The sequence below is a fragment of the Lagenorhynchus albirostris genome, chromosome X (assembly GCF_949774975.1).
Source record: "Lagenorhynchus albirostris chromosome X, mLagAlb1.1, whole genome shotgun sequence".
NCBI classification, from domain to species: Eukaryota; Metazoa; Chordata; class Mammalia; order Artiodactyla; family Delphinidae; genus Lagenorhynchus; species Lagenorhynchus albirostris.
The window spans coordinates 45,176,360-45,202,678 of NC_083116.1; the positions used below are offsets into that span (position 1 = coordinate 45,176,360).

At 37.6% G+C, this 26,319-nt stretch overlaps 1 pseudogene; it reads right to left on the reverse strand.

The window, feature by feature from the left end:
• Nucleotides 1-24,243: 24,243 nt before the first annotated feature.
• Nucleotides 24,244-24,880, reverse strand: LOC132513095 (baculoviral IAP repeat-containing protein 5-like; annotated as a pseudogene).
• Nucleotides 24,881-26,319: the final 1,439 nt, after the last annotated feature.

Here is a 26,319-nt window from a genome sequence, read left to right on the forward strand (position 1 = left end):
AGTGTAGCTGTTCTCTGAATTTTAGTCCCCGTGCTCTGTTTTTCAACTCAATTTCCACTAAGTGACCTTATCCCTTTTTTATATCTTCTATTCTCTTATTCATGTGGATGACTCCCAGATTTATAGTTCTGCTTCTAACCTCTTTCCTGAGCTCTAGACTATCATCCTTAACATTGTTACTTGTTTATCTTGCTGTAGTACTTTAAATTATATTGGATTCAAGTAGCATTTAGTGGATATGTTTTTTTTAAAATTCCAGACCCTGTGCTAGGTGCTGAAGATTGACAGAAAAATAAAACATGGCCCTGCATTTTTTTTTTTTTCGATACACAGGCCTCTCACTGTTGTGGCCTCTCCTGTTGTGGAGCACAGGCTCCAGACGCACAGGCTCAGCGGCCATGGCCCATGGGCCCAGCCACTCCGTGGCATGGGGGATCCTCCCAGACCAGGGCATGAACCCGTGTCCCCTGCATCGGCATGCAGACTCCCAACCACTGTGCCACCAGGGAAGCCCGGCTCTGCATTTTAATAGGAAAAACAGATGTACAAACCTGCATAAAGGTTTACATGAATTTACTGTATATTCCTAGATTCACCCTGCCTATTAAATTTCCTACTTCTGTAATAACATCATTTTCTTCCTCCCCCAGGCTTATCTTTGCCTTTCTTCTCCCTAAGCCTTCTTCCTCTATTAGTTTTGACCTTTTCCCTCATGTGCCACATCAAGATTCAGTCACCACATTTTGCCAATTCTTCACTCTTGTGTTTTAACCCTTCTTTTTTTCACCCTTAACACCACTTTTCAGACATCTTCTCTCTTCACACTGAGGTTGTTTCTTTTTCTTTCAACCTCAAATTCATTGTACAAGCTATAAGCTGTTTAAACTTTACCATATTCAGCTCTTAATATTATTGTTACTCATCCACTCAAAAACCTTCAAGAGCTATCTGCTGTCTATTGAATCAGATCCAAATTCCATAATCTAACATTTAGGGCCATCTATAGTCTAACCCTAAGCTTTCTTTTCTCTTACTGATTTCCTGTGAGAGGATTTACAAAATCAAATGATCATAGGCATCAGGCGGGTAATGCCAATTAGTGGGTCTAGCTGAGTGAGTACTGTGGCAAACTGGGAAGCAAATTTTCCACCTACAGTGTATATATAATTCATGGCTAAGCTGATTATTGCTATGTGGAACTTGCAAGCCCAGTGTTGCCAGAGTTTTCATTTTTTCAAGAAAAGCCAGAAATTCAGATTTTTATATGAAATCTTTGCATTTTTAGATATTGTCGACCACTTAAATAAAAACAGTTTTGTCAAAAGAACACATGGCTGAGGGCTGCCAGTCTATGACTTTTGCCCTATGTATACTCTAGCCAGGCTGGTATTACCATTTGTATTCTCACCTCTATTCTGCCTACCTAGGATGTCTTCAGCCATTCTCTCAGTTTATTGGAATCTGTTATAACCCAGCTCTTTTGAGAAGGTTTCCCTGGCCAGGAAAGCTGACTTTCTAAGGCACTTATTGTCTCTTTCAATCATCTGGCATTTAAAAATGATTTATATTGTCAATTGTATTTTTTTCCTGTTCCTATGTTTCTTAGAATATTTTTATAATTATACAGACAATAAGCGTTCATTATATAAAATTTGAAGTGTATAATAAAGTATCCAACTTAAACAATAACAACCTATTGTCCTATTATTAAGTAATAAACACTGTTAACATAATTATATTTTCTTATTTCTTTGTAGGAAATGTGGAAGATATATATTTCTCTCTTTCTGTCCCTATATTTACCTCTATCTCTATCTCTCTCCATCTATCTCCAAATTGCCTTTCCTAAGGATTGTACCAGTTTACATTCCTATAAACAATGTATGAGAATACCTTTTCTCCATCACTATTCTCAACACTAGATATTTCCACTGTTTTTAATCTTTGCAGAGTGAGAGGAGCTCAGGAAAGACAATCCATAAGATTGTTTATGAACTCCTGGGCACAGACCTGACCTGCATATACATTGATTTGGGAAAATGGTAGATCATTGTCTTTTTTATTGTAGTAATATATGTGTAATATTTGTCATTTTTACATTCGTAAGTGTAAAATTTAGCGGCATTAAACATATTCACAATGTTGTGTAACAAACACCACTATATCCACCCCCCAATTTTTTATCAACCCCAACATAAACTCTGCCCATTAAAAAATAACTTCCGTGTTTCCCTCCCCCTCAGCTCCTGGTATCTTTTACCTACTTTTTATCTCCATGAATTTGCCTATTCTATGTACCTCATATAAGTGGAATCACATAATATTTGTCTTTCTGTGTCTGGCTTATTTTACTTAGCATAATGTTTGCAAAGTCCATCTATGTTGTAGCATATATCAAAATTCCATTGTTTTTTGTGGCTAATTACTATTCCATTGTATGTATATGCCACATTCTGAGTAATCTGTCAATGGACACTTGTTTTTTCTCCACCTTTTGGCTATTGTGAATAATATTGTTATGAATGTTGGTATACAAATATCTGTTTAAGTCCCTACTCTTAATTCTTTTTTTTTTTTTTTTTGCAGTACGCAGGCCTCTCACTGCTGCGGCCTCTCCCGCTGCGGAACACAGGCTCCGGACATGCAGGCTCAGCAGCCATGGCCCACGGGCCCAGCCACTCCGTGGCATGTGAGATCCTTCCAGACTGGGGCACGAACCCATGTCCCCTGCATCGGCAGGCGGACCCCCAACCACTGCGCCACCAGGAAAGCCCTCTTAATTCTTTTGATTATATACTTGGAAGTGGAATTTTGGGATCTTATGGTAATTCTATGGTTAACTCTGACAAACTGCCAAATTGTTTTTCATAGTGACTGCATCATGTTACATTCTCACTAGTAATGTGTGAGAGTTTCAATTTTTCCACATTCTCACCAACACTTGTTATATTTCTTTCTTTCTTTTTTTAAAAAATAAAGCTATCCTAGTAGCTGTGAAGTGGTATCTCATTGTGGTTTTGATTTGCATTCCCCTAAAGACTGATGATTTTAAGCACCTTTCTAATGTACTCATTGGCCATTTGTATATATCTTCTTTGGAGAAATGTTACAAATTTTGGAATTGGGTTGTTTCATTTTTGAGTTTTAGGTATTCTTTGTATATTCTGGATATTAGTACCTTATCAGATATATGATTTGCAAATATTTTTCTCATTATTTAGATCGTCTTTTTGCTTTCTTTATAGTTTCTTTGATGCATGAAAGTTCTTGATTTTGATGAAGTCAGTATATCTATTTTTTCTTTTGTTGCCTGTGCTATTGGTGTCACATCTATGAAATTTTTGCCACTCCAATATCATGAGGATTTTCCCCAATGTTTTCTTCTAGGATTTTTATAGTTCTAGCTCTTAAGTTTACATTTTTGATTCACTTTGAGTTATTTTTGTATATGGTGTAAATGTCCAAATTCATTCTTTTGTATGTGTATATACAGTTTTACCAGCATCGTTTGTTGAAAAGACTGTCCTTTCCCCATTGAATGGTCTTGGTACTCTTGTCAAAAATTAGTTGACCATATATGTAAGTTTGTTACTGGGCTCTCTGTTCTATCCCATTGTTATACATGCCAGCCCTTATGCTAGTAATATACTGTTTTAGTTGTTGTAGCTTTATAATAAGTTTCAAAGTCAGGAGATGTAAGCCCTCCAACATTCTTTTTCAAAAGACTGTTTTGGCTATTCACGGCCCTTTGCAATTGCATGTGAATTTGAGGATCAGCTTTTCCATTTCTTTGAAGAATATCATTGGAATTTTGATAGAGATACTGTCTTTTTATTATACATTTGTCTGAGTATCAGTGAATTTGGATGTTTTTCCATATTTACCAGTCATTAAAGTCTCTTATTTTGTAGATTTTCTGATAATGTTCTCTGCCCAATAATTTATTAAGGTTTCTGTAGTTGTTTCTATTTATTCAAATGAGCCCTTTGTATATTAAGGATTATTAGCCCTTGGAAAATATTTTTAAATAGTGCAGTTTGTTTGAGTTTTTTTACATAACCCTTTTCATGGAGGAGTTAAAAATTTTCAGTGTTGTTAAATCTATTCAATCTTTTCCATTGTGGTTTCTTCTATTTTTCTTAAGCTCAGTAAGTTCTTCCTCATCCTGAAAACAGGTTAACATTGACATATTTTCTTCTAGTTAAAAATGTTTTAAAATATTTAATGCTTTAATCAATTATGTTAGTGTATGATGCAAGTTTTAAACAGAATTTTTTCACATGACTTACATTCTGTCTTTATAGAATAACACTGGACTTTTAAAACTAATTTTTTTTGCCACACCCTGAGGCTTGTGGGATCTTAGTTCCCCAACCAGGGACTGAACCCAGGCCCCAGCAGTGAAAGTGACAAGACCCAACCACTTGACCTCCAGGGAGTTCCCTTTAAACTAATTTTTGATGTACTTTATTTATTTATTTGATTCTTATATATCTTGGCTCTAGAGTCTGAATCTATGTGCTTCTTTTTTTTTTAATTGAAGTATAGTTGATGTACAGTATTATACAAGTTACAGGTGTACAATATAGTAATTCACAAAATTTAAAGGTTATACTCTATTCATAGTTATTATAAAATATTGGCTATATTCCCTGTATTGTACAACATATCCTTGTAGCTTATTTTATACATAATAGTTTGTACTCTTAATTCCCTATCCCTATATTGCCCTTCCCCTCTTCCCTCTCCTCACTGGTAACCACTAGTTTGTTCTCTATATCTGTGATTTTTTTTGTTATATTAACTAGTTTCTTGTATTTTTTAGATTCTACATGTAAATGATCATACAGTATTTGTCTTTCTTTGTCTGACTTATGTCACTTAGCATAATATCCTCCAAGTCCATCCATGTTATTCCAAATGGCAAAATTCCATTCCTTTTATGACTGAGTGGTATTCCATTTTATATATACACCACATTTTCTTTATCCATTCATCTGTTGATGGATACATAGATTGCTTCCATATCTCAGCAATTGTAAACAATGCTGCTATGAACATTGGGGTGCATATATCTTTCTGAATTAGTGTTTTTGTTGTATGACCATACTATCCAAGGCAATCTACAAATTCATTACAGTCCCTATAAAAATACCAATGGCATTTTTTTCACAGAACTAAGACAAGTAATTTTAAAATCTGTATGGAAATACAAAAGACCCAGAATAACCAAAACAATCTTGAGAAAGAAGGACAGAACCAAGGGAATCACACTCTCTGACTTCAGATTACACTACAAGGCTACAGTAATTAAAACAGTATGGTACTGGCACAAAAACAAACACACAGAACAATGGAACAGAATAGTGAGCCCAGAGGTAAACCTATGTGCTTATGATCAATTAATCTACGATAAAGAAGGCAAAAATATACAATGGAGAAAAGTCTCTTCAATAAGTGGTACTGGGAAAACTGCACAGCTACATGTAAAAGAATGAGATTAGAACATTCTATAACAGCATATACAAACATAAATTCAAAATGGATTAAAAACCTAAATGTAAGACTGGAAACCATATAACTCCTAGAGGAAAACATAGGCAGAACACTCTTTGATATAAATCATAGCAATATTTTTTTGGATCTGTCTCCCAAAACAAAGGAAATAAAAGCAAAAATTAACAAATGGAAACTAATTAAACTTTAAACCTTTTGCACAGCAAAGGAAACCATCGACAAAACAAAAAAGACAACCTACTGAATGGGAGAAAATATTTGCAAATGATATCACTGATAAGGGGTTAACATCCAAAATATATAAAAAGCTCATAAAGCTCAACATCAGAACAAACAAACAACCTGATTAAAAAATAGGCAGAAGAACTGAATAGACATTTTTCCAAAGAGGAAATGCAGATGGCCAACAGGCACATGAAAAGATGCTCAATATTGCTAATTATTAGAGAAATGCAAATCAAAACCACAATGAGATATCATCTCACACCTGCAGAATAGTTATTATTAAAAAGAATACAAATAACAATTGTTGGAAAGGATGTGGAGAAAAGCAACCCCTCACACACAGTTGGTGGGAATGTAAATTGGTGCAGCCACTGTGGAAAACAGTATGGAGGTTTCTCAAAAACCTAATAAATAGAACTACCATATGACCCAGCAATTCCACTCCTGGGTATATATCCAAAAAAACAAAAATAAAAGCAAAAACAAAACACTTATGTTCTGCTTTTTCTTTTCATTGACATGTCTGTTTGCTTTTACATCAGACCCACATTTTAAAAATTATTATAGCTTGGGAGTATGTTTCAATACACAGTAGAGTGAATCTTCAATACTCTTTTTCCCTTTGAAAGTTAGATATTTTTATAAGAATGTTCCAAATAGATTTTTGGCTATTTGAAGACAAAGGGTGTGCCCTATTCATCTATTTATTACCACCACTACCATTTTGCCCAGTACAGTGTCTTGAAACAATTACTTTTGATTCAATTCCTAGACACAATTTTATGGTTTCTAACTTTCTGTTTTTTATACTTGGGTTCTCAATACTCAAATACATCTCTGTACCTTAGGATCTTTGATATTCAATCTCATATGTAGGAATTTTTATTGAACACTTGTTATTTTTAAGTCTGAGTGCTGTTTTGGGCTCTAGGAGCTCCGGTTTTCTGGAATGCCTTTTTCTTTCAATGTTAAGTCACACATTTAACAAGTGTTAGTTCTGTGCAGACTCTTCTAGGGGGGAGCAGACCAACATCCTGGCAAAATGGAACCCATTATGTACTGATTAAGACTTGATGTTTCTTTTTCCTTCCCTTTTCCTCACCAATATTTTTTAGCTTTACCTCAAGCTATTTGGACTCTTCATTTTTTTTTCTTTTTTTTTTGCAGTACGTGGGCCTCTCACTTCCATGGCCTTTCCCGTTGCGGAGCACAGGCTCCGGACGCGCAGGCTCAGCAGCCATGGCTCATGGGTCCAGCCGCTCCACGGCATGTGGGATCTTCCCGGACCGGGGCACGAACCCGTGTCCCCTGCATCGGCAGGCGGACTCTCAACAACTGCGCCACCAGGGAAGCCCTGGACTCTTCTTAAACGTTAACTTTTCCCCTCCCTCTCTAGTCCTAGATGCAGTGCCTACTAAATATAGACACTCATTTATTTATTTAAAACTAAGCTTACCCATCCATTTCACTTTAAGCCCACTGCTAAAATCCTGGGCTATTATTTAGCAGTCCCTGACCATGAACCCCAAAGCCATTATTTTTGTCCTTTCTGCAATGCACAGCCCATTTTATATAATATATAAATCGTTGTAGCTCAGATCACTACCCTTCTCTAAGTAGTTCATTGAGCTTCTTTCTTGAATTATTCCAGGGCTTGGTATGCTTTCCAATTGTGGGTCCTTTTAGCATCTGCTTATGAAAGTCAGATAAAAGCTCATTTACCAATAAGGCTCACTTATTGAAAGATGCCTGGGTGCTTCTTTGGTCCCTCTATGTGTGTCTGAGAAGGTTGTGCTATGTTCACTAGCAGAGAAAGATGTCTCCCTCTTCCGTCTGCCAAAATAGAGCTACACAAATACTGTTTCAGGTACACTCAATTCATGTATCTTTGGCACTACTATAGAGACAGCCCTCATAGCCATCTACTTCCTGGATAGAGGAAGAATATGCAGAATGTTGGCTTATCTAAATATTTCTAGGTTGCCTGTTACTGAGTGTTTTGATAGATGCCAGAGAGAAATACTGAAAATTACCTTGATGAATTAGAGAAAAATTATCTCACTAGGGAAAAAAATAAAAGGATGAGCTATCACAAGGATATGAAAACTCAAATTCATTAATACAGAGTTGAAAAAGACTGGATAGTCCCAAGAATCACAGATAAAGTTCTGAGAGTTATAGTTGATTTCGCACTAAATATGAACAAGCAGTACTGTGCTGTGGTAAAAATAAATCAACATATGTTAAATGTACAAAATGATTCTTCTATTAGATTGAGGAATCTAACTTTAAGGAAACTGCATATAAAATTTATTATTATTACTTATAATTATCATAAATATTTGTTTAACAGTGAATACAGCCCTTTCACAAACATCATAAGTGTATTTCATCCTAAAATGCTCCTGTGAGTTATTTATTAGTATAATCCCCATTTAACAGAAGAGAAAACAGACCCCCAAAATGTAAGTGAAATGCCTGAGGGAATACAGAAAGATCCGGTTTTAAACTCAGTTCTTTTCATTTCAAATCGAATGTGAATCCCACTACACTGTACTGCCTCTTCGGGAAATATAACTAGAGGAAGATTACTCATATTAAAAAAAAACTTTTTTAAATTTTAAAATTATTTGGATACTCTCCAAATAATAAGCTGCCCTGGTGAATTTTATATAGAAATGGATTTGTGATAACTCAATTCACAGCCAACTTTTTGGAAGGAATCTAATTGCATAAAGGGAAGTACATTTAAATACAGTTATCAGTATGTATAACACAATGATTATGATCTTGATTATATAAATGGGAAGTGCATTTAAACAGTTATTGATGTATATAGCACTATGATTCTGATCTTGATCATTCCACTGAAATAGATACGGAGAGAGTCAAGGAAACTTTGGCTTACAGATTGGAAAAATATGCCCTATGGACAGGAAAGAATTTGAGTTTGCTTAATGAGCAATAGACAAAAGGAGAGAGCTAATATTGGTCTTTGTAAGAAAGGTTTTATGAATAGGAAGCTGCTCAGTTCTTTGCTCACAGATGGAACAGTATGAAATTTACTTCATTTAGTCATTCATTAATTCAAATTTTTCTTTCAACTTTCTAACATGTGCTAGTCACTCTGCCAGGTGTGAGGTACACAAAGATAAGTAGAACGTTGCTCCTGCCCTCAGGGACTCTCTGTTGGGGTGGTGGCAGATGTATAAATAAACACCAGCATTATTATATAAGCAGCATAATAAAAGTATGTGTACCCAGAATGCTGAAGGGTTAAGGTGCTAATTTAATCTAGGGGTATCAGGGAATGGTTTAGAAAGTCTTTTTAGCTGTTTCTGAAGCTTGAATAGAACGTTGCTTTGCTTAAATTGATGCAGAGGAGATTTCAGTTTGCTTCAAGAAGAACTTTTAAATACTAGCTTAAGAACTATAATGTTCCTTTAAAGGAGGTAAGATTTTTTTTTAACTTCAGCAAGATTTAAAGGTAAAAAGATAATCTTCCCAAATTATGGGATTGTACCATATGATCCTTTAAGCAAGGCTTTCTCTAGCTCTGGTGTTCTTCTGATAAATTAAGAATTGATCCTACATGCCTAGAGATTTGCAAAAGCAGGCAGTATACATAATGGAAATCATGCAGTATACCTAAAAGCAATTCAGTAAAAAATGTTTCTGTTCCCTTTATGCTTGGTTTTTATGCAAATCTGTATTTGAAGATAAATTAAGTGTGTTTGTTGTAAGCGGATGTTCATGTGGTCTCAGCTAAGTAATAATGGGAAACAGTAGAAGGAGGTGGTGGTGTGTATGAAAAAGTGGGACTGAGCACTGTGGATGGTGCCAATGCGCTTTATGGAAGAGAAAGAGGATTGTTGCTTCCTGGTGAATTTCTTTTGAAAAAAAATATATGTGGTTGTGTTAGAAAAACCAAGATAACAAATCTGGAAGAATGCATCAAAGCAGAGGCTTATAGGGATAACTCTCATCTGAGGATCTTGAATCTCTTTCAGAATATGTTGGCATCAAGGCTCAGCTTGCTTCAGAAGGAGTGGATTTCCTGCACTTATTAAAGCTACAAGAGGCAACACAGTGCAATAATTAAGAGGAAAGAACCTGGAACAACACTGCCTGGGTTTAAAGGCTTGTTCTTACTAACAGTTGTGTGATCTTGGGCAAGATTTTTCACCTCTATGTATCTCATTTCTTTCATCTATCAAATGGAGATAATGATCATAAAGTGTATCTACTTTATAGGGTTGTTTGAGGATTACGTGATTTAATACACACAGGAAAATTAGAATACTACTTGGAACATGGTAAGTGCCATATAATATGAGCTCAGCATTTTGCAGTTTTCAAAGTCCTCCCTCAGAACCTTGCGAGAAAAGTTAGGCAGGTTACATCAATTCCATTTGGCAGATGACCTTACAAGCTCAAAGGGGTTGAGTATCTTGCTCCAGATCAAGCTGAGCCAGGATTTGAACTGGGCCTTCATGCCTCATTTACTACTCTTTCCACTTGATCACATTTGTCATTGGGTCTACATTTCCTCCTAGGACTTCCTTAGACAACTGAGGAAAATAAATGTGTTCTCCTGTATTACTGTTCTATTGCAGCATAAAAGAGTTTCCAACTTAGCCCATTAAAACATCACACATTCATTATTTCACCATGTTGATGTGTCAGGAGGCTGGGCAGAGTTTAGCTGTATCCTTTGTTCAGGGTCTCACAACGCTGCAGTCAAGGTCGGCCAGACTGCATTCTCATCTTGAAGTTTAACTAGGCTTCTAAGTTCATTCAGGTAGTTGATGGAATCTAGTACCCTGAGGCTGTGGAATTCATGGCAGCTTGCTTCTTCAAAGGCTGTAATAGAGAGAGAATCTCCGCTGCTTGGAACCTCCCATATAAGGGAAGGCCTAACCTCTCTTTTAAAGGGTTCAGTTCCAACTAGGATAATCTCCCTTTGATTAATTAAAAGTCAATTAGATATCTAATTACATCTGAAAAATCCCTTCACCTTTGCCCTATTATATAACAGATCACAGGAGGGCGTGACATCTCATCACCTTTGTCATATTTTATTGGTTAGAAGCAGTTTGCAGGTTTTTACTGCGCACTCAAATGGAGGGGATTGCACAAGGGATTACACATGGGGGCGGTGGGGGGGGTTACCTTAGGGAGTGTCCACCACCTAGCCCATTATTTGCAAGCTGCTGTTAAGAGAGGATGATAATGTATTTAAAAAAATTTTTGGAGTATAGCTGCTTTACAATGATGGGCTAGTTTCTGCTGTACAGCAAAGTGAATCAGCTATGCATATACATATATCCCCTCATTTTTGGATTTCCTTCCCATTTAGGTCACCACAGAACACTGAGTAGAGTTCCCTGTGCTATACAGTAGGTTCATTAGTTATCTATTTTATATATAGTATCAATAGTGTATATATGTCAATCCCAATCTCCCAATTCCTCCCACCCCCCTCTTCCCCCTTGGTATCCATACATTTGTTCTCTATGTCTGTGTCTCTATTTCTGCTTTGCAAATAAGATCATCTATACCAATTTTTTTCTGATTCCACATATAAGCATTAATATATGATATTTGTTTTTCTCTTTCTGACTTTAAGGCAGTCAAGTGATTTTAAAAGTCAAAGTCAGGACTTGAATCAGAGCAGATGTGTACAAGTAGCAATCTGTTTGGGAGGACAGGTAAAGGACTGCACCCATCTCACCAGCTTATCTTTCTCAACATTTTGCTTTTCTTTTCCATCTAGGTATACTCCTGCTCAAGATACTTCACTCCCTGAGCTGCCATTAGATGCCAACATACTTTCTTTTCACTTCCTAGCCAGACCTTTTACAGTTAAAAATATGAGCAAAAAAAAAATTAAAACCTTCTTCAGTACATGCCATAGAGGATGTGATTTTTTAGGGGGTGGGATTGCAATTGCAGTTGAAATATAAAAAGCTGAAATTTTCATAGGACAAAGCTTCAAATACTCCTTTGCATCCCATCACTTTAGCAAAGCCTTCCAACACAGAACTCTATGATGAAGATGTCCCTCTTGCTATCTCATCTGTTTGTGTCATTTTCCTGTGTTTTGCATTTGTTTGAAAGCTCTTTAATGTGTTTGTAAAATGAACGCATATGTTGATTGATAAACAATAAATAAAGAATAGTTGGCATAGAGAGCATTACAATCTCTGAAAAGAAGCTCAAGAACTACCAGACTATGCTTTTGTGGTTTTTACCATTGTTTTCCTTGTCTACCTGTGGATTTGTCTGGCCTATGGGGCAATACCCAGTGTCCCAAATGCTTGGAGTCTGCTACAATTCTTCTGGAGGTCCACTACAGGAAATCATGTTAAAATTGGAGCTGTGCAATGAAACAGTGAAAATGCAAGGTGGGTTGTTTAAGTTCTCAGGATATGATTTAGAGAAAAAGCTAAGGCCCTAATTGCTTTTCCTAATACCTTCTTCTTCTCAGGGGCATAAAGGGAGTATACAGTTACAGCTGCATGAATTAAACAAGATGATATTGGAAACACTAGATGGTTTCTTACAAGAATGTCACCAGATTTAGTCTGAGTCATAATAGAGAAATCGTTAAAAAGTACACTTTATATTGTTATGAAAGGCACAAAGGCCTAGCTGAAGCTTTTACTCAAGAAAGATAGCAGTGGGTCTCCTGTTGTTTGGCTTGTGCTCTTTTAAGTAATCATCAATGGTGAATAAATTTTATTTATTTTGTATTTAAAAGAGAACTATACAATATATGAAACCCTAGTGCTGCTAGGCCCTGGATTACTATCTACTAGAATGTGGGTATGTGGCTCCCAGGGGCTTGCCCCACAACCTTTGGTTGCCTGGGACTTTAAACAATATACTCTAAATCAATGGTTCTTGACTTGGGGTGGCATGGAGTTATAGCAAGAAATGTAAGAATACATATGCCCAACAAACATTGCTTGTAAAATAAATAAATAATGTACTTTGGATATCCATGTACTAATGTTTCACAAATGTATGTACATGAACTCCCGAAGCTCAGGGTCTCTTCCCTCCGCCGTCTCTGAACTGTCCCGGAGCCCGAGGGGAGGGCGGCCTCACTGAGGCTACCGGCTCTGGAGGGGCCCCGGCAGCCGAGGTCGCGACAGTCGTGGGGACGGCGGGCCGAATGAGAAAACAGAGACCCAGCAAGATGAAATCCCTCACCCAAGGTGCACCCATCTCTCCTCCCCACTACATGTTTCATGAAAGCTGGACTCTTCCTGTATTGATCACTGCTGAACACCAAACAGGGTCAGGCATCTAGCAGCTGCTCCAAAAATTTTGGAGTAAGCTAGCTGCCATGTCATCCTGGGGTAAGCCAGCTGCCATGTCATGAGGACACTCAAGCAGCCCTAAGGAGAGATCCATGTGGCAAGAAACTGAGGCCTCCAACTGCAGTCACGTTATTGTGTGGATGAAAGGCTATTGGTGCTCCAGACAGGAGTCAGTGCTGTGCCTCTGAGGTGGCAGAGCCAACTTCAGGACACTGGTCCACAAGAGACCTCCCAGCTCCACATAATAACAAACGGCAAAAATCTCCCAGAGATCTACATCTCAACACCAGCACCCAACTTCACTCAATAACCAGCAAGCTACAATGCTGGACACCTGATGCCAAAGAACTAGCAAGACAGGAACATAATCCCACCGATTAGCAGAGAGACTGCCTAAAATCATAATAAGTCCACAGACACCCCAAAACACACCACCAGACGTGCACCTGCCCACCAGAAAGACAAGATGCAGCCTCATCCACCAGAACACAGGCACTAGTCCCCTCCACCAGGAAGCCTACACAACCCACTAAACCAAACTTAGCCACTGGGGACAGACACCAAGAACAACGGGAACTACGAACCTGCAGGCTGCAAAAAGGAGACCCCAAACACAGTAAGATAAGCAAAATGAAAAGACAGAAAAACACACAGCAGATGAAGGAGAAAAGTAAAACCCCACCAGACCTAACAAATGAAGAGGAAATAGGCAGTCTACCTGAAAAAGAATTCAGAATAATTATAGTAAAAATGATCCAAAATCTTGGAAATAGAATAGACAAAATGCAAGAAACATTTAACAAGGACCTAGAAGAACTAAAGCTGAAACAAACAATGATGAACAACACAGTGAATGAAATTAAAAGTACTCTAGAAGGGATCAATAGCAGAATAACTGAGGCAGAAGAACGGATAAGTGACCTGGAAGATAAAATAGTGGAAATAACTACTGCAGAGCAGAATAAAGAAAAAAGAATGAAAAGAATTGAGGACAGTCTCAGAGACCTCTGGTACAACATTAAGTGCTCCAACATTCGAATTATAGGGGTCCCAGAAGAAGAAGAGAAAAAGAAAGGGACTGCGAAAATATTTGAAGAGATTATAGTTGAAAACTTCCCTAATATGGGAAAGGAAATAGTTAATCAAGTCCAGGAAGCACAGAGATTCCCTTACAGGATAAATCCAAGGAGAAATACGCCAAGACACATATTAATCAAACTGTCAAACATTAAATACAAAGAAAGCATATTAAAAGCAGCAAGGGAAAAACAACAAATAACACACAAGGGAATCCCCATAAGGTTAACCGCTGATCTTTCAGCAGAAACTGTGCAAGCCAGAAGGACAGGCAGGACATATTTAAAGTGATGAAGGAGAAAAATCTGCAACCAAGATTAGTCTACCCAGCAAGGATCTCATTCAGATTTAATGGAGAAATTAAAAACTTTACAAGCAAAAGCAGAGAGAGTTCAGCACCACCAAACCAGCTTTACAACAAATGCTAAAGGAACTTCTCTGGGCAAGAAACACAAGAGAAGGAAAAGACTTACAATAACGAACCAAAAACAATTAAGGAAATGGGAATAGGAACATACATATCGATAATTACCTTAAATGTAAATGGACTAAATGCTCCCACCAAAAGACACAAATTGGCTGAATGGATACAAAAACAAGACCCATATATATGCTGTCTACAAGACATCCACTGCAGACCTAGAGACACATACAGACTGAAAGTAAGGGGAAGGAAAAGATATTCCATGCAAATGGAAACCAAAAGAAAGCTGGAATAGCAATTCTAATATCAGGCAAAATAGACATTAAAATAAAGACTATTAGAAGAGACAAAGAAGGACACTACATAATGATCAAGGGATCAATTCAAGAAGAAGATATAACAATTGTAAATATTTATGCAACCAACATAAGAGTACTTCAATACACAAGGCAAATACTAACAGCCATAAAAGGGGAAATCGACAGTAACACAATCATAGTATGGGACTTTAACACCCCACTTTCACCAATGGACAGATTATCCAAAATGAAAATAAATAAGGAAACACAAGCTTTAAATGATACATTAAACAAGATGGACTTAATTGATATTTATAGGACATTCCATCCAAAAACAACAGAGTACACTTTTTTCTCAAGTGCCCATGGAACATTCTCCAGGATAGATCATATCTTGGGTCACAAATCAAGCTTGGTAAATTTAAGAAAGTTAAAATTGTATCAAGTATCTTTTCTGATCACAACACTATGAGACTAGATATCAATTACAGGAAAAGATATGTAAAAAATACAAACACATGGAAGCTAAACAATACACTACTTAATAATGGAGTGATCACTGCTGAAATCAAAGAGGAAATTAAAAAAATACCTAGAAACAAATGACAATGGAGACATGACGACCAAAAATCTATGGGATGCAGCAAATGCAGTTCTAAGAGGGAAGTCTATAGCAATACAATCCTACCTTAAGAAACAAGAAACATCTCGAATAAACAACCTAAACTTGCACCTAAAGCAATTAGAGAAAGAAGAACAAAAATTCCCATAGTTAGCAGAAGGAAAGAAATCATATAAATCAGATCAGAAATAAATGAAAAAGAAATGAAGGAAATGGTAGCAAAAATCAATAAAACTAAAAGTTAGTTCTTTGAGAAGATAAAATTGATAAAGCACTAGCCAGACTCATCAAAAAGAAGGGAGAAGAATCAAATCAATAGAATTAGAAATGAAAAAGGAAAAGTAACAACTGACACTGCAGAAATACAAAAGATCATGAGAGATTACTACAAGCAACTCTATACCAATAAAATGGACAACCTGGAAGAAATGGACAAATTCTTAGAAATGCACAACCTGCCAAGACTGAATCAGGAAGAAATAGAAAATATGAACAGACCAATCACAAGCACTGAAATTGAAACTGTGATTAAAAATCTTCCAACAAACAAAAGCCCAGGACCAGATGGCTTCACAGGCAAATTCTATCAAGCATTCAGAGAAGAGCTAACACCTATGCTTCTCAAACTCTTTCAAAATATAGCAGAGGGAGGAACACTCCCAAACTCCTTCTACGAGGCCACCATCACCTTGACACCAAAACCAGACAAGTATGTCAGAAGGAAAGAAAACTACAGGCCAATATCACTGATGAACATAGATGCAAAAATCCTCAACAAAATACTAGCAAACAGAATCCAACAGCACATTAAAAGGATCATACACCATCATCAAGTGGGGTTTAATCCAGGAATGCAAGATTCTTCAATATATGGAAATCAATCAATGTGATAAACCATATTAACAAATTGAAGGAGAAAAACCATATGTTCCTCTCAATAGATTCAGAGAAAGCTTTTGACAAAATTCAACACCCATTTATGATAAAAACCCTGCAGAAAGTAGGCATAGAGGAAACTTTCCTCAACATAATAAAGGCCATACATGACAAACCCACAGCCAACATCATCCTCAATGGTGAAAAACTCAAAGCATTTCCACTAAGATCAGAAACAAAACAAGGTTGCCCACTCTCAGCATTCTTATTCAACATAGTTTTGGAAGCTTTAGCCACAGCAATCAGAGAAGAAAAAGAAATAAAAGGAATCCAAATTGGAAAAGAGGAAGTAAAGCTGTCATTGTTTGCAGGTGACATAATACTATACATAGAGAATCCTAAAGATGCCACCAGAAAATTACTAGAGCTAATCAATGAATTTGGTAAAGCAGCAGGATACAAAATTAATTCACAGAAATCTCTGGCATTCCGATACACTAATGATGAAAAGTCTGAAAGTGAAATCAAGAAAACACTCCCATTTACCACTGCAAAAAAAAGAATAAAATATCTAGGAATAAACCTACCTAAGGAGACAAAAGACCTGTATGTAGAAAATTATAAGATACTGATGAAAGAAATTAAAGATGATACAAATAGATGGAGCAATATACCTTGTTCTTGGATTGGAAGAATCAACATTGTGAAAATGACTCCACTACCCAAAGCAACCTACAGATTTAATGCAACCCCTATCAAACTACCACTGGCATTTTTCACAGAAATAGAGCAAAACATTTCACAATTTCTATGGAGCACAAAAGACCCTGATTAGCCAAAGCGATCTTGAGAACGAAAAACGGAGCTGGAATAATCAGGCTTCCTGACTTTGGACTATACTACAAAGCTACAGTAATCAAGACAGTATGGTACTGGCACAAAAACAATAAGATAGATTAATGGAACAGGATAGAAAGTCCAGAGATAAACCCATGCACATATGGTCACCTTATTGTTGATAAAGGAGGCAGGAATGTACAGTGGAGAAAGGACAGCCTCTTCAATATGTGGTTCTGGGAAAACTGGACAGGTACATGTAAAAGTATGAAATTAGATCACTCCCTAACACCATACACAAAAATAAGCTCAAAATGGATTAAAGACCTAAATGTAAGGCCAGAAACTATCAAACTCTTAGAGGAAACATAGGCAGAACACTCTATGACATAAATCACACCAAGATCCTTTTTGACCCACCTCCAAGAGAAATGGAAATAAAAACAAAAATACACAAATAGGACCTAATGAAACTTCAAAGCTTTTGCACAGCAAAGGAAACCATAAAAAAGACCAAAATACAACCCTCAGAATAGGAGAAAGTATTTGCAAATGAAGCAACTGACAAAGGATTAATCTCCAAAATTTATAAGCAGCTCATACAGCTCGATAACAAATAAACAAACAACCCAATCCAAAAATGGGCAGAAGACTTAAATAGACATTTCTCCAAAGAAGATATACAAACTGACAACAAGCATATGAATGAATGCTCAACGTCATTAATCATTAGAGAAATGCAAATCAAAACTACAATGAGATATCATCTCACACCAGTCAGAATGGCCATCATCAAACAATCTAGAAAGAATAAATGCTGGAGAGGGTGTGGATAAAAGGGAACACTCTTGCACTGTTGGTGGGAATGTGAATTGGTACAGCCACTATCGGGAACAGTATGGAGGTTTCTTCAAAAACTACAAATAGAACTACCATATGACCCAGCAATCCCACTACTGGGCATATACCCTGAGAAAACCATAATTCAAAAAGAGACATGTACCAAAATGTTCATTGCAGCTCTATTTACAATAGCCCGGAGATGGAAACAACCTAAGTGCCCATCATCAGATGAATGGATAAAGAAGATGTGGCACATATATACAATGGAATATTACTCAGCCATAAAAAGAAACGAAATTGAGCTCTTTTTAATGAGGTGGATGGACCTAGAGTCTGTCATACAGGGTGAAATAAGTCAGAAAGAGAAAGACAAATACTGTATGTTAACACATATATATGGAATTTAAGGAAAAACATTTCTTGAAGAACCTTGGGGTAAGACAGGAATAAAGACACAGACCTATTAGAGAATGGACTTGAGGATATGGGGAGGGGGAAGGGTAAGCTGTGACAACGCGCGAGAGAGACATGGACATATATACACTACCAAACGTAAGGTAGATAGCTAGTGGGAAGCAGCCGCATAGCACAGGGAGATCAGGTGGGTGCTTTGTGACCGCCTGGCGGGGTGGGATAGGGAGGGTGTGAGGGAGGGAGACGCAAGAGGGAAGAGATATGGGAACATATGTTTATGTATAACTGATTCACTTTGTTATAAAGGAGAAACCAACACACCATTGTAAAGCAATTATACTCCAATAAAGATGTAAAGTATATATATATATATATATATATATATATATATAAATGTATGTAGATGTTGCTATGATGAATAAAATATAAGCTTATTTATAAGTGTTGCTGAATTTATTGTAGGTTTTTGTTGTTGAGCCTTTTCTCAACGAACATATCCTAAATATATGACTCTCATGTTTGTGTGTGTGTTTGTGAGTGTGTGTGTATGTGTGTGTGAGTGTGAAAGAGAGACTGAAAGAAATTGAGAGAGAAAGAGAATTTTTTAAGTTTAAAAGAGATCCACATATTTCAAAACATTGGCATCCACTACTCTAAGCACTTACCTTTAGTAATAAGAAATCTTGTCTTTGTCTATCTGTCTCTCACCCTCTCTAAGCAGCTTCAGCGGGGCTATATGCAATTATCTTTCTTCTCCTTTTTGTGACTAAAGCATCTTTCTCCTCAGATACTGATGCTGGGAAAGACACAACAGTAGCTCTAATAGTAATACTAACTTCCCTTAAATAACATCTTTTATCTGATGCTCTCTAAATGCTATATGGCGAGATCTCACTGTCATAGGGAAGAGAAATGCACAGTTAAGAGATGCTGCAGCTGAGAATAAAATCCAGGCAGGCTGGTCCTTCAAACATTTATTTTCCTCATTGTAGCCTGCCTGCTGATTTCTGACAGGGTGGGGCTCTTCTATTTCTGAATTAACCCTGCAGCTCTAGGGGAAGGCTTGGTAACAGAGTCTATAGACATTTGGGTGATTTGCCAGGCTGCCACTGATTCATTGTACTTAGAAACTTAAGTAAATTTTTTCATATCCAACATGGTTGAGGAACTAGAAGGTTAGTAGTCAGTTTATGAAATTCATCCTTCATTTTTCAATGACTTAGAATATGATAAAAATATACCCAACATGAAGATCAGGCTGAAGAAAATTTCTTTCTGTGAGGATTCAGAAGGCATTTTCTTAACTGGCACAGGGCCACAAAATCAGCATTAAGAACCTCAGTGAACACCATGCTGCAGGTGATTGGCTGTGCTGAGGTACTCAAGTAAAGAAAGCACAAGATAACTGAGAGCAGATGGCAGGTGTTTTGTATCTATATCTTGGGGGCTTCTGGGTCCAGGGTTATCTTTAGGCGACATAGGACTTGGGGAAAAATCAGAATGTGTGTTTTTCCATCTTCATCATTTGTATCTAGACCAAATCAGGTTGAAATTAACATCTGTGTTGCCTTTCAGGAGTTGAGCTGTGGTGGAAGGAAACCAACCAGGAGCAAGTCAGAAGCAGGATATTGAGAGAGGCCAAGACCACTTTTATGTTTTGAGCCTCTTGGCATATGAAAAATGTAGGAAATCCAAAAGAAGAGGGTTATACAAATCAGCACAGGTTGTTTACAACTTGTACAAAAATATCTAATTTATTAGAATAGGTCCTTCATTAGTCTCTCTCTCCCTCTCCCTCCCCCTCCTCTCTCTCCCTCTCTAGCTCATATCATAGGGTCTTTTTTTGTTTGTTTGTTTGCAAATCTCAATACACATCATTCAGCATAGGGCAAGCACCTTCTCTACTGTGTTATTCCCATCTCTATCAGAATTGGAATAAGACCTACTAAAGGTCACAGGGCAAAGATCTGTTGAATTTAAACTGACATTGAGCAATTTAGGCCACAAATGTAACACTTACAGTAATTTGGTCCAGACAGAAAACACCTGTCCATGCTATGAATCCAGATGGGTGACGTTGGCAATCTTAGGAGAGTCATAGCAGTGTCCCACAGTAAGGGTTAAGAAGACCAATTATCTCAGAAGCCAAATATTCTGAAATAAATTGTCTGAGGAATCGACCTTTGAAAGGCTCAAGATCTAGTGCGGTTTACTTAAAAATGTTTCACCCTGGATACTTCAGAATCTCATTTCCACTTTTGTTATTCTCTCCTTCCCTCTCTCGCTTTAATTGTAATAAAGGAGTCATATTTATCACATCAAATATATTAAATTTTCAACCCTAGAAAGTAAATCCATTTCACGTGTGTTTTCCCAAATGACTATAGCTACTTGAAAGGCAAACCAAGGGGAGGTTGAGCCATTGGCAGGGAAGCTGGGGAAGGAAATAAAAGAAGCCTAAGTTGGAAGCTGGGCCTGGGCTTTCTAAGCAGCCAGATTTTCCAGAGGTGACCTCTGTACTGCAGTGAGTTGACTGGAGTCCATATGACAATCCCAGGGGTGATCAGAAACCAAGTGCCTGTTGAACTGTGGAAAGCAGGGGGCAGCAAGTGGAAGAGTACTTTAAAAAAAATGTATCAGTGCAGAAACAATATTATGAAAACGAGATCATAGGAATAAAAATATCACTTCCAATAGCACTACCTAATGTTTCAGGTTTTAATGTGCTCTTTACATACACACTTAATTTTGTAAAATTGTAAACATAATGAAGATACTCATGTGCTCTGTTCTTTATGTAATATATCATAAATGGTTTGTCATGTAGTTATATGTTATTCATACTGATAATTTCTAGTGGCTGCACAATATTCCTTTAAGGTTGTTCATCATGATTTAGCTAGTCTATCATGGGTCATTTAGGTCGTTACTAATTTTTTTTTGCTATTATAAACAGTGTTGTAAAGAAAATCTCACTGCATACAGTTTTTGTAACTTGTTGAATTATTTCCTCAGCATAAATTCCTGGCAGTTAAATTACTGGGTGAAATGATATAAACATTTAAATTTTTCTTGAAAAATCCTGCCAAACTGATTTCCAAAAAGACTGGAATAATTGACTAATTTCACCAAGACCATGCCAGAAAACTATGGAAGAAAATCTAAATTAAATTGGTAAAAATATTACCTCATTATAGCTTTGTTAAACTTTTCTGATTGTTTCCAAGATTGAACATATTCCCGTATATTTGTTTGTTAGTTACATTTTCTCTTATGAGACTGCCTCATTTTTTTTGTTGTTGTTAGCCATTTATATACTGGGGACTTGTAACTTTTCTAATTAAAATTCTCAGTAATTTGAATAACATAGGAAATATCTCCCTGTCATATTTTTATCAGGTTTTGCTTTTGTATTTGAGATACTTTCTTAAACAGGAGAGAAAAAATGGGGAATGCATATGATTTTATCTTCAATCTTTGTTGAGGGTGACTCTTCATTGTAGCATTTACAATTTAGTGTATAGGCTGCTGAATTCAACACCAAAATGAATATCCTGAAAGGAAAGGAACAAAGAATTATAGTTTGGGAAGCAGAGAGAAAATACAATTCAAATCTGGGTAAATGTGTGGTTGATTTTCTTAGGTTTAAAATCTTTTAAATTTTACATCAGCTCTTTTAGTGTCACAGCAGTGTTAATTTAGTGGGGCCACGATTTGGTGAAAATAAAGCGAAATTGTGGGGAGTAGAGGTGTTCAAATCATGGGATCTTCTATGGCATGTGAAAAACTACAATTGCCCTACAGCCAATCCTTAACTCTCTAAGCCTGTGACCTTGAATTTGACTTACTGTGTAAGGGGAATCACGCAAGTCAATTCTCTAGTTCAGGGGTCTCCAACCCCCAGGCCATGGTACCGGTCAGTGGCCTGTTAGGAACTGGGCTGCATAGCAGGAAGTGAGCAGCAGGTGAGCGAGTGAGGCTTCATCTGTATTTACAGCCGCTCCCCATTGTTCACATTACCGCCTGAACTCCACCTCCTGTCAGATCAGTGGCAGCATTAGATCATCATAAGAGTGTGAACACTACTGTGAACTGTGCATGTGAGGGATCTAGTTTGCATGCTCCTTATGAGAATCTAATGCCTGATGATATGAGGTGGAGCTGAGGGGGTGATGTTAGTGCTGGGGAGTGGCTGCAAATACAGGTTATCATTAGCAGAGAGGTTTGACTGCACAGAGACCATAATAAATAAATTGCTTGCAGACTCATATCAAAACCCTGTCAGGCTTCCCTAGTGGTGTAGTGGTTAAGAATCTGCCTGCCAATGCAGGGGACATGGGTTTGAGCCCTGGTCTGGGAAGATACCACATGCCACGGAACAACTAAGCCTGTGTGATATAACTACTGAGCCTGTGCTCTGGAGCCTGCGAGCCACAACTACTGAAGCCCATGCACCTAGAGCCTGTGCTCCACACCAAGAGAAGACACCACAATGAGAAGCCCGTGCACTGCAACGAAGAGTAGCCCTTGCTCACCACAACTAGAGAAAGCCCATAAGCAGCAATGAACACCCAATGCAGCCAAAAATAAATTTATAAACAACAACAACAACAAAAACCTTGTCAGTGACTGGCAATTGAAAACAAGTTCAGGGCTCCCACTGATTCTGCATTATGGTGAGTTGTATAATTATTTCATTATATATTACAATGTAATAATAATAGAAATAAAGTACACAATAAATGTAATGTGATTGAATCATCCTGAAACTATCCCCCCACTGGTGTGTGAAAACTTTTCTTCCACAAAACCGGTCCCTGGTGCCAAAAAGTTTGGAGACCGCTGCTCCAGTCTATTTCTCTCTCAGGCAAATCCTGAAAGGTGCCACATCTTTGCTACTTTTTTACTGCATTTCCAATGCTTTCATATTTGTATCAGAACTTGGTCAATTTCTGAAAAAGGAGAAGAAAAGAGTCCTAGATGAAGCATGCTTGATATGTCCCTGACACCCTTAGGAGTATATAGTTGCTGAGGGAGTTTGTCAAAATTTATGTTTCCATTTTTGGGCTCTGTCACTCATTCTAATAGCTCATAGCAGTTATGCTCCACCCTCTCTCACTTGTTCTGCAATTTTTGAGCATGAGAAAAATAAATGAAGAAAGATTTATAAGGGGAGGGACTGCTGCTGGCAGATGGTGAAAATAACTGTTTATGGAGCAGGGATAGGTGGATTTAAGAGCAGTTTATTAGAAAAATACTTAGCACTTTGTATTCAACATTGCAAAAACACATTGGCATCTTTTATTTCATTTTTTGTTAAAGCTTCTTTTAAAATAAGGACTCTTATAGTGTACATATTTACTCTTTGATACCTTACAGAACAAGAATTTCTACAAACATAGTCTGTTCATGTTCTATAAATACTGTGTACTAAATTTGCATTGTTTCCCTGACACATTTATTTTGCTGTCCTCTTTCCCATAATTCAGGTCTTGTCACTTAAAATGCTTGAATCGACCCACCTTTTTCCTTTCTTATTCTAGTCCTAAATTTATCTAACTCAGGTCACTTTACTGAGCTCTGAGCATATATCTCCAGCTCTTTCTATGTTTCCACCATATATTCTGGAGATCATTTAAACTCATCCTATCCCTAGTCAAGTTCACAGTCTTCTACAAACCTGAACCTCTTTCAGCGTTCCCAGTCTCATTCACCTAGTGCAAACCAGAAACCTTAACATTCTTTCTCTCTCTCTCTCACTTTTTTTTTTTAAAGAGAGACTCAGTCACTGCACTTAGCACTAGCTGTACAACAAAAGTAGCCCCTGGCACCACCTTCAAGAAAAATACAGTTTAAATATTCTAATTTCAAAATGTTTATGTTCTCCTTTCCTAAGGCACAGTTAAGAGGCCCCAGAGAAAAGCTGGTAATGCTGAGGGCTGTGCCTTGGAAATGATGTGTCTGTGTCGCTGTGGGGCAGTGACAGTGGAGTAGTCCCGAGGCAGCCAGCTGCTCAATTGCACAGCGGACTTTCTTTGCAGTTTCTTCAAATTCTTCCTACTTATTGTTGGTTTCCTTTGCAATTTTGTTCTTGGCTCTTTCTTTATCCAGTTTCAAAAATTCGCTGAGGGTTAATTCTTCAAACTGCTTCTTGACAGAAAGGAAAGCACAACCAGATGAATGCTTTTTATGTTCTTCAATAGAGTCGTCATCTGGCTCCCAGCCTTCCAACTCCTTGAAGCAGAAGAAACACTGAGCCAAGTCAGGCTTGTTCTCAGGGTCAGTGGATGAAGCCAGCCATGGCCATCCGCTCCGGGGTACAGGTGCAGCCTTCCAAGAAGGGCCAGTTCCTAAATGTGGAGATGCAGTGGTCCTTGAGGTAGAGCTGCCAGGCCGGGGGTAATGAGGGGGCACCCATGCCGCCACAGCCAAGCAATGCCACCATTCAAATCTGATGGTTGAAGGCTGTCGCGGGGCATTTGGTATTATCTCTGAATCCTCCCACTCTCTCACATTTCATAGCCAACAAATTACCAAGATTTACTAATTCTACTTTTTGCTGTTTCCGATGCAATCGTTTCTATCCAATTTTGTCCTCATTTTCCTAATCCATGTCTTTATAATCTCTTACTTGGACCATTGCAAAAGCTTCCTATTATAATTCCCTTCCTCCAAACTTTCTTCCTCCCCGTTGAAACTTTAGCAAAAGGTAAATCTGATCATTTCACCCTCTTGCTTATAGATCTTTGATGGCTCCTCATTGTCTTTGGCATGGTTTGAAGACATGGTTTCTGTCTCTCCTTCAGGCCTCATTTTCTACTAAATCGTTGTACATATCCTATGATCCAGTCACACTTAATTGCTTTCTATAATCCAAATATACATCTTCACATATCCATGCTTTCTTCCCTGGACTAGCTGATTGTTATCTAAGTAGTCTTTCTTTTTTTTTTTATTTTTATTTATTTTATTTTATTTTATTTTATTTTATTTTTTTTTAATTTTTTTACATCTTTATTGGGGTATAATTGCTTTACAATGGTGTGTTAGTTTCTGCTTTATAACAAAGTGAATCAGTCATACATAAACATATGTTCCCATATGTCTTCCCTGTTGCGTCTCCCTCCCTCCCACCCTCCCCATCCCACCCCTCCAGGCTGTCACAAAGCACCGAGCCAATATCCCTGTGCCATGCGGCTGCTTCCCACTAGCTATCTACCTTACTGCGTTTGTTAGTGTGTATATGCCCATGACTCTCTCTCGCCCTGTCACAGCTCACCCTTCCCCCTCCCCATAACCTCAAGTCCGTTCTCTAAGAGGTCTGCGTCTTTATTCCTGCTTTACCCCTAGGTTTTTCATGACATTTTTTTCTTAAATTCCATATATATGTGTTAGCATACGGTATTTGTCTCTCTCTTTCTGACTTACTTCACTCTGTATGACAGACTCTAGGTCTATCCACCTCATTACAAATAGCTCAATTTCGTTTCTTTTTATGGCTGAGTAATATTCCATTGTATATATGTGCCACATCTTCTTTATCCATTCATCTGATGATGGGCACTTAGGTTGTTTCCATCTCCGGGCTATTGTAAATAGAGCTGCAATGAACATTTTGGTACATGTCTCTTTTTGAATTATGGTTTTCTCAGGGTATATGCCCAGTAGTGGGATTGCTGGGTCGTATGGTAGTTCGATTTGTAGTTTTTTAAGGAACACCCATATTGTTCTCCATAGTGGCTGTACCAACTTACATTCCCACCAACAGTGCAAGAGGATTCCCTTTTCTCCACACCCTCTCCAGCATTTATAGTTTCTAGATTTTTTGATGATAGCCATTCTGACCGGTGTGAGATG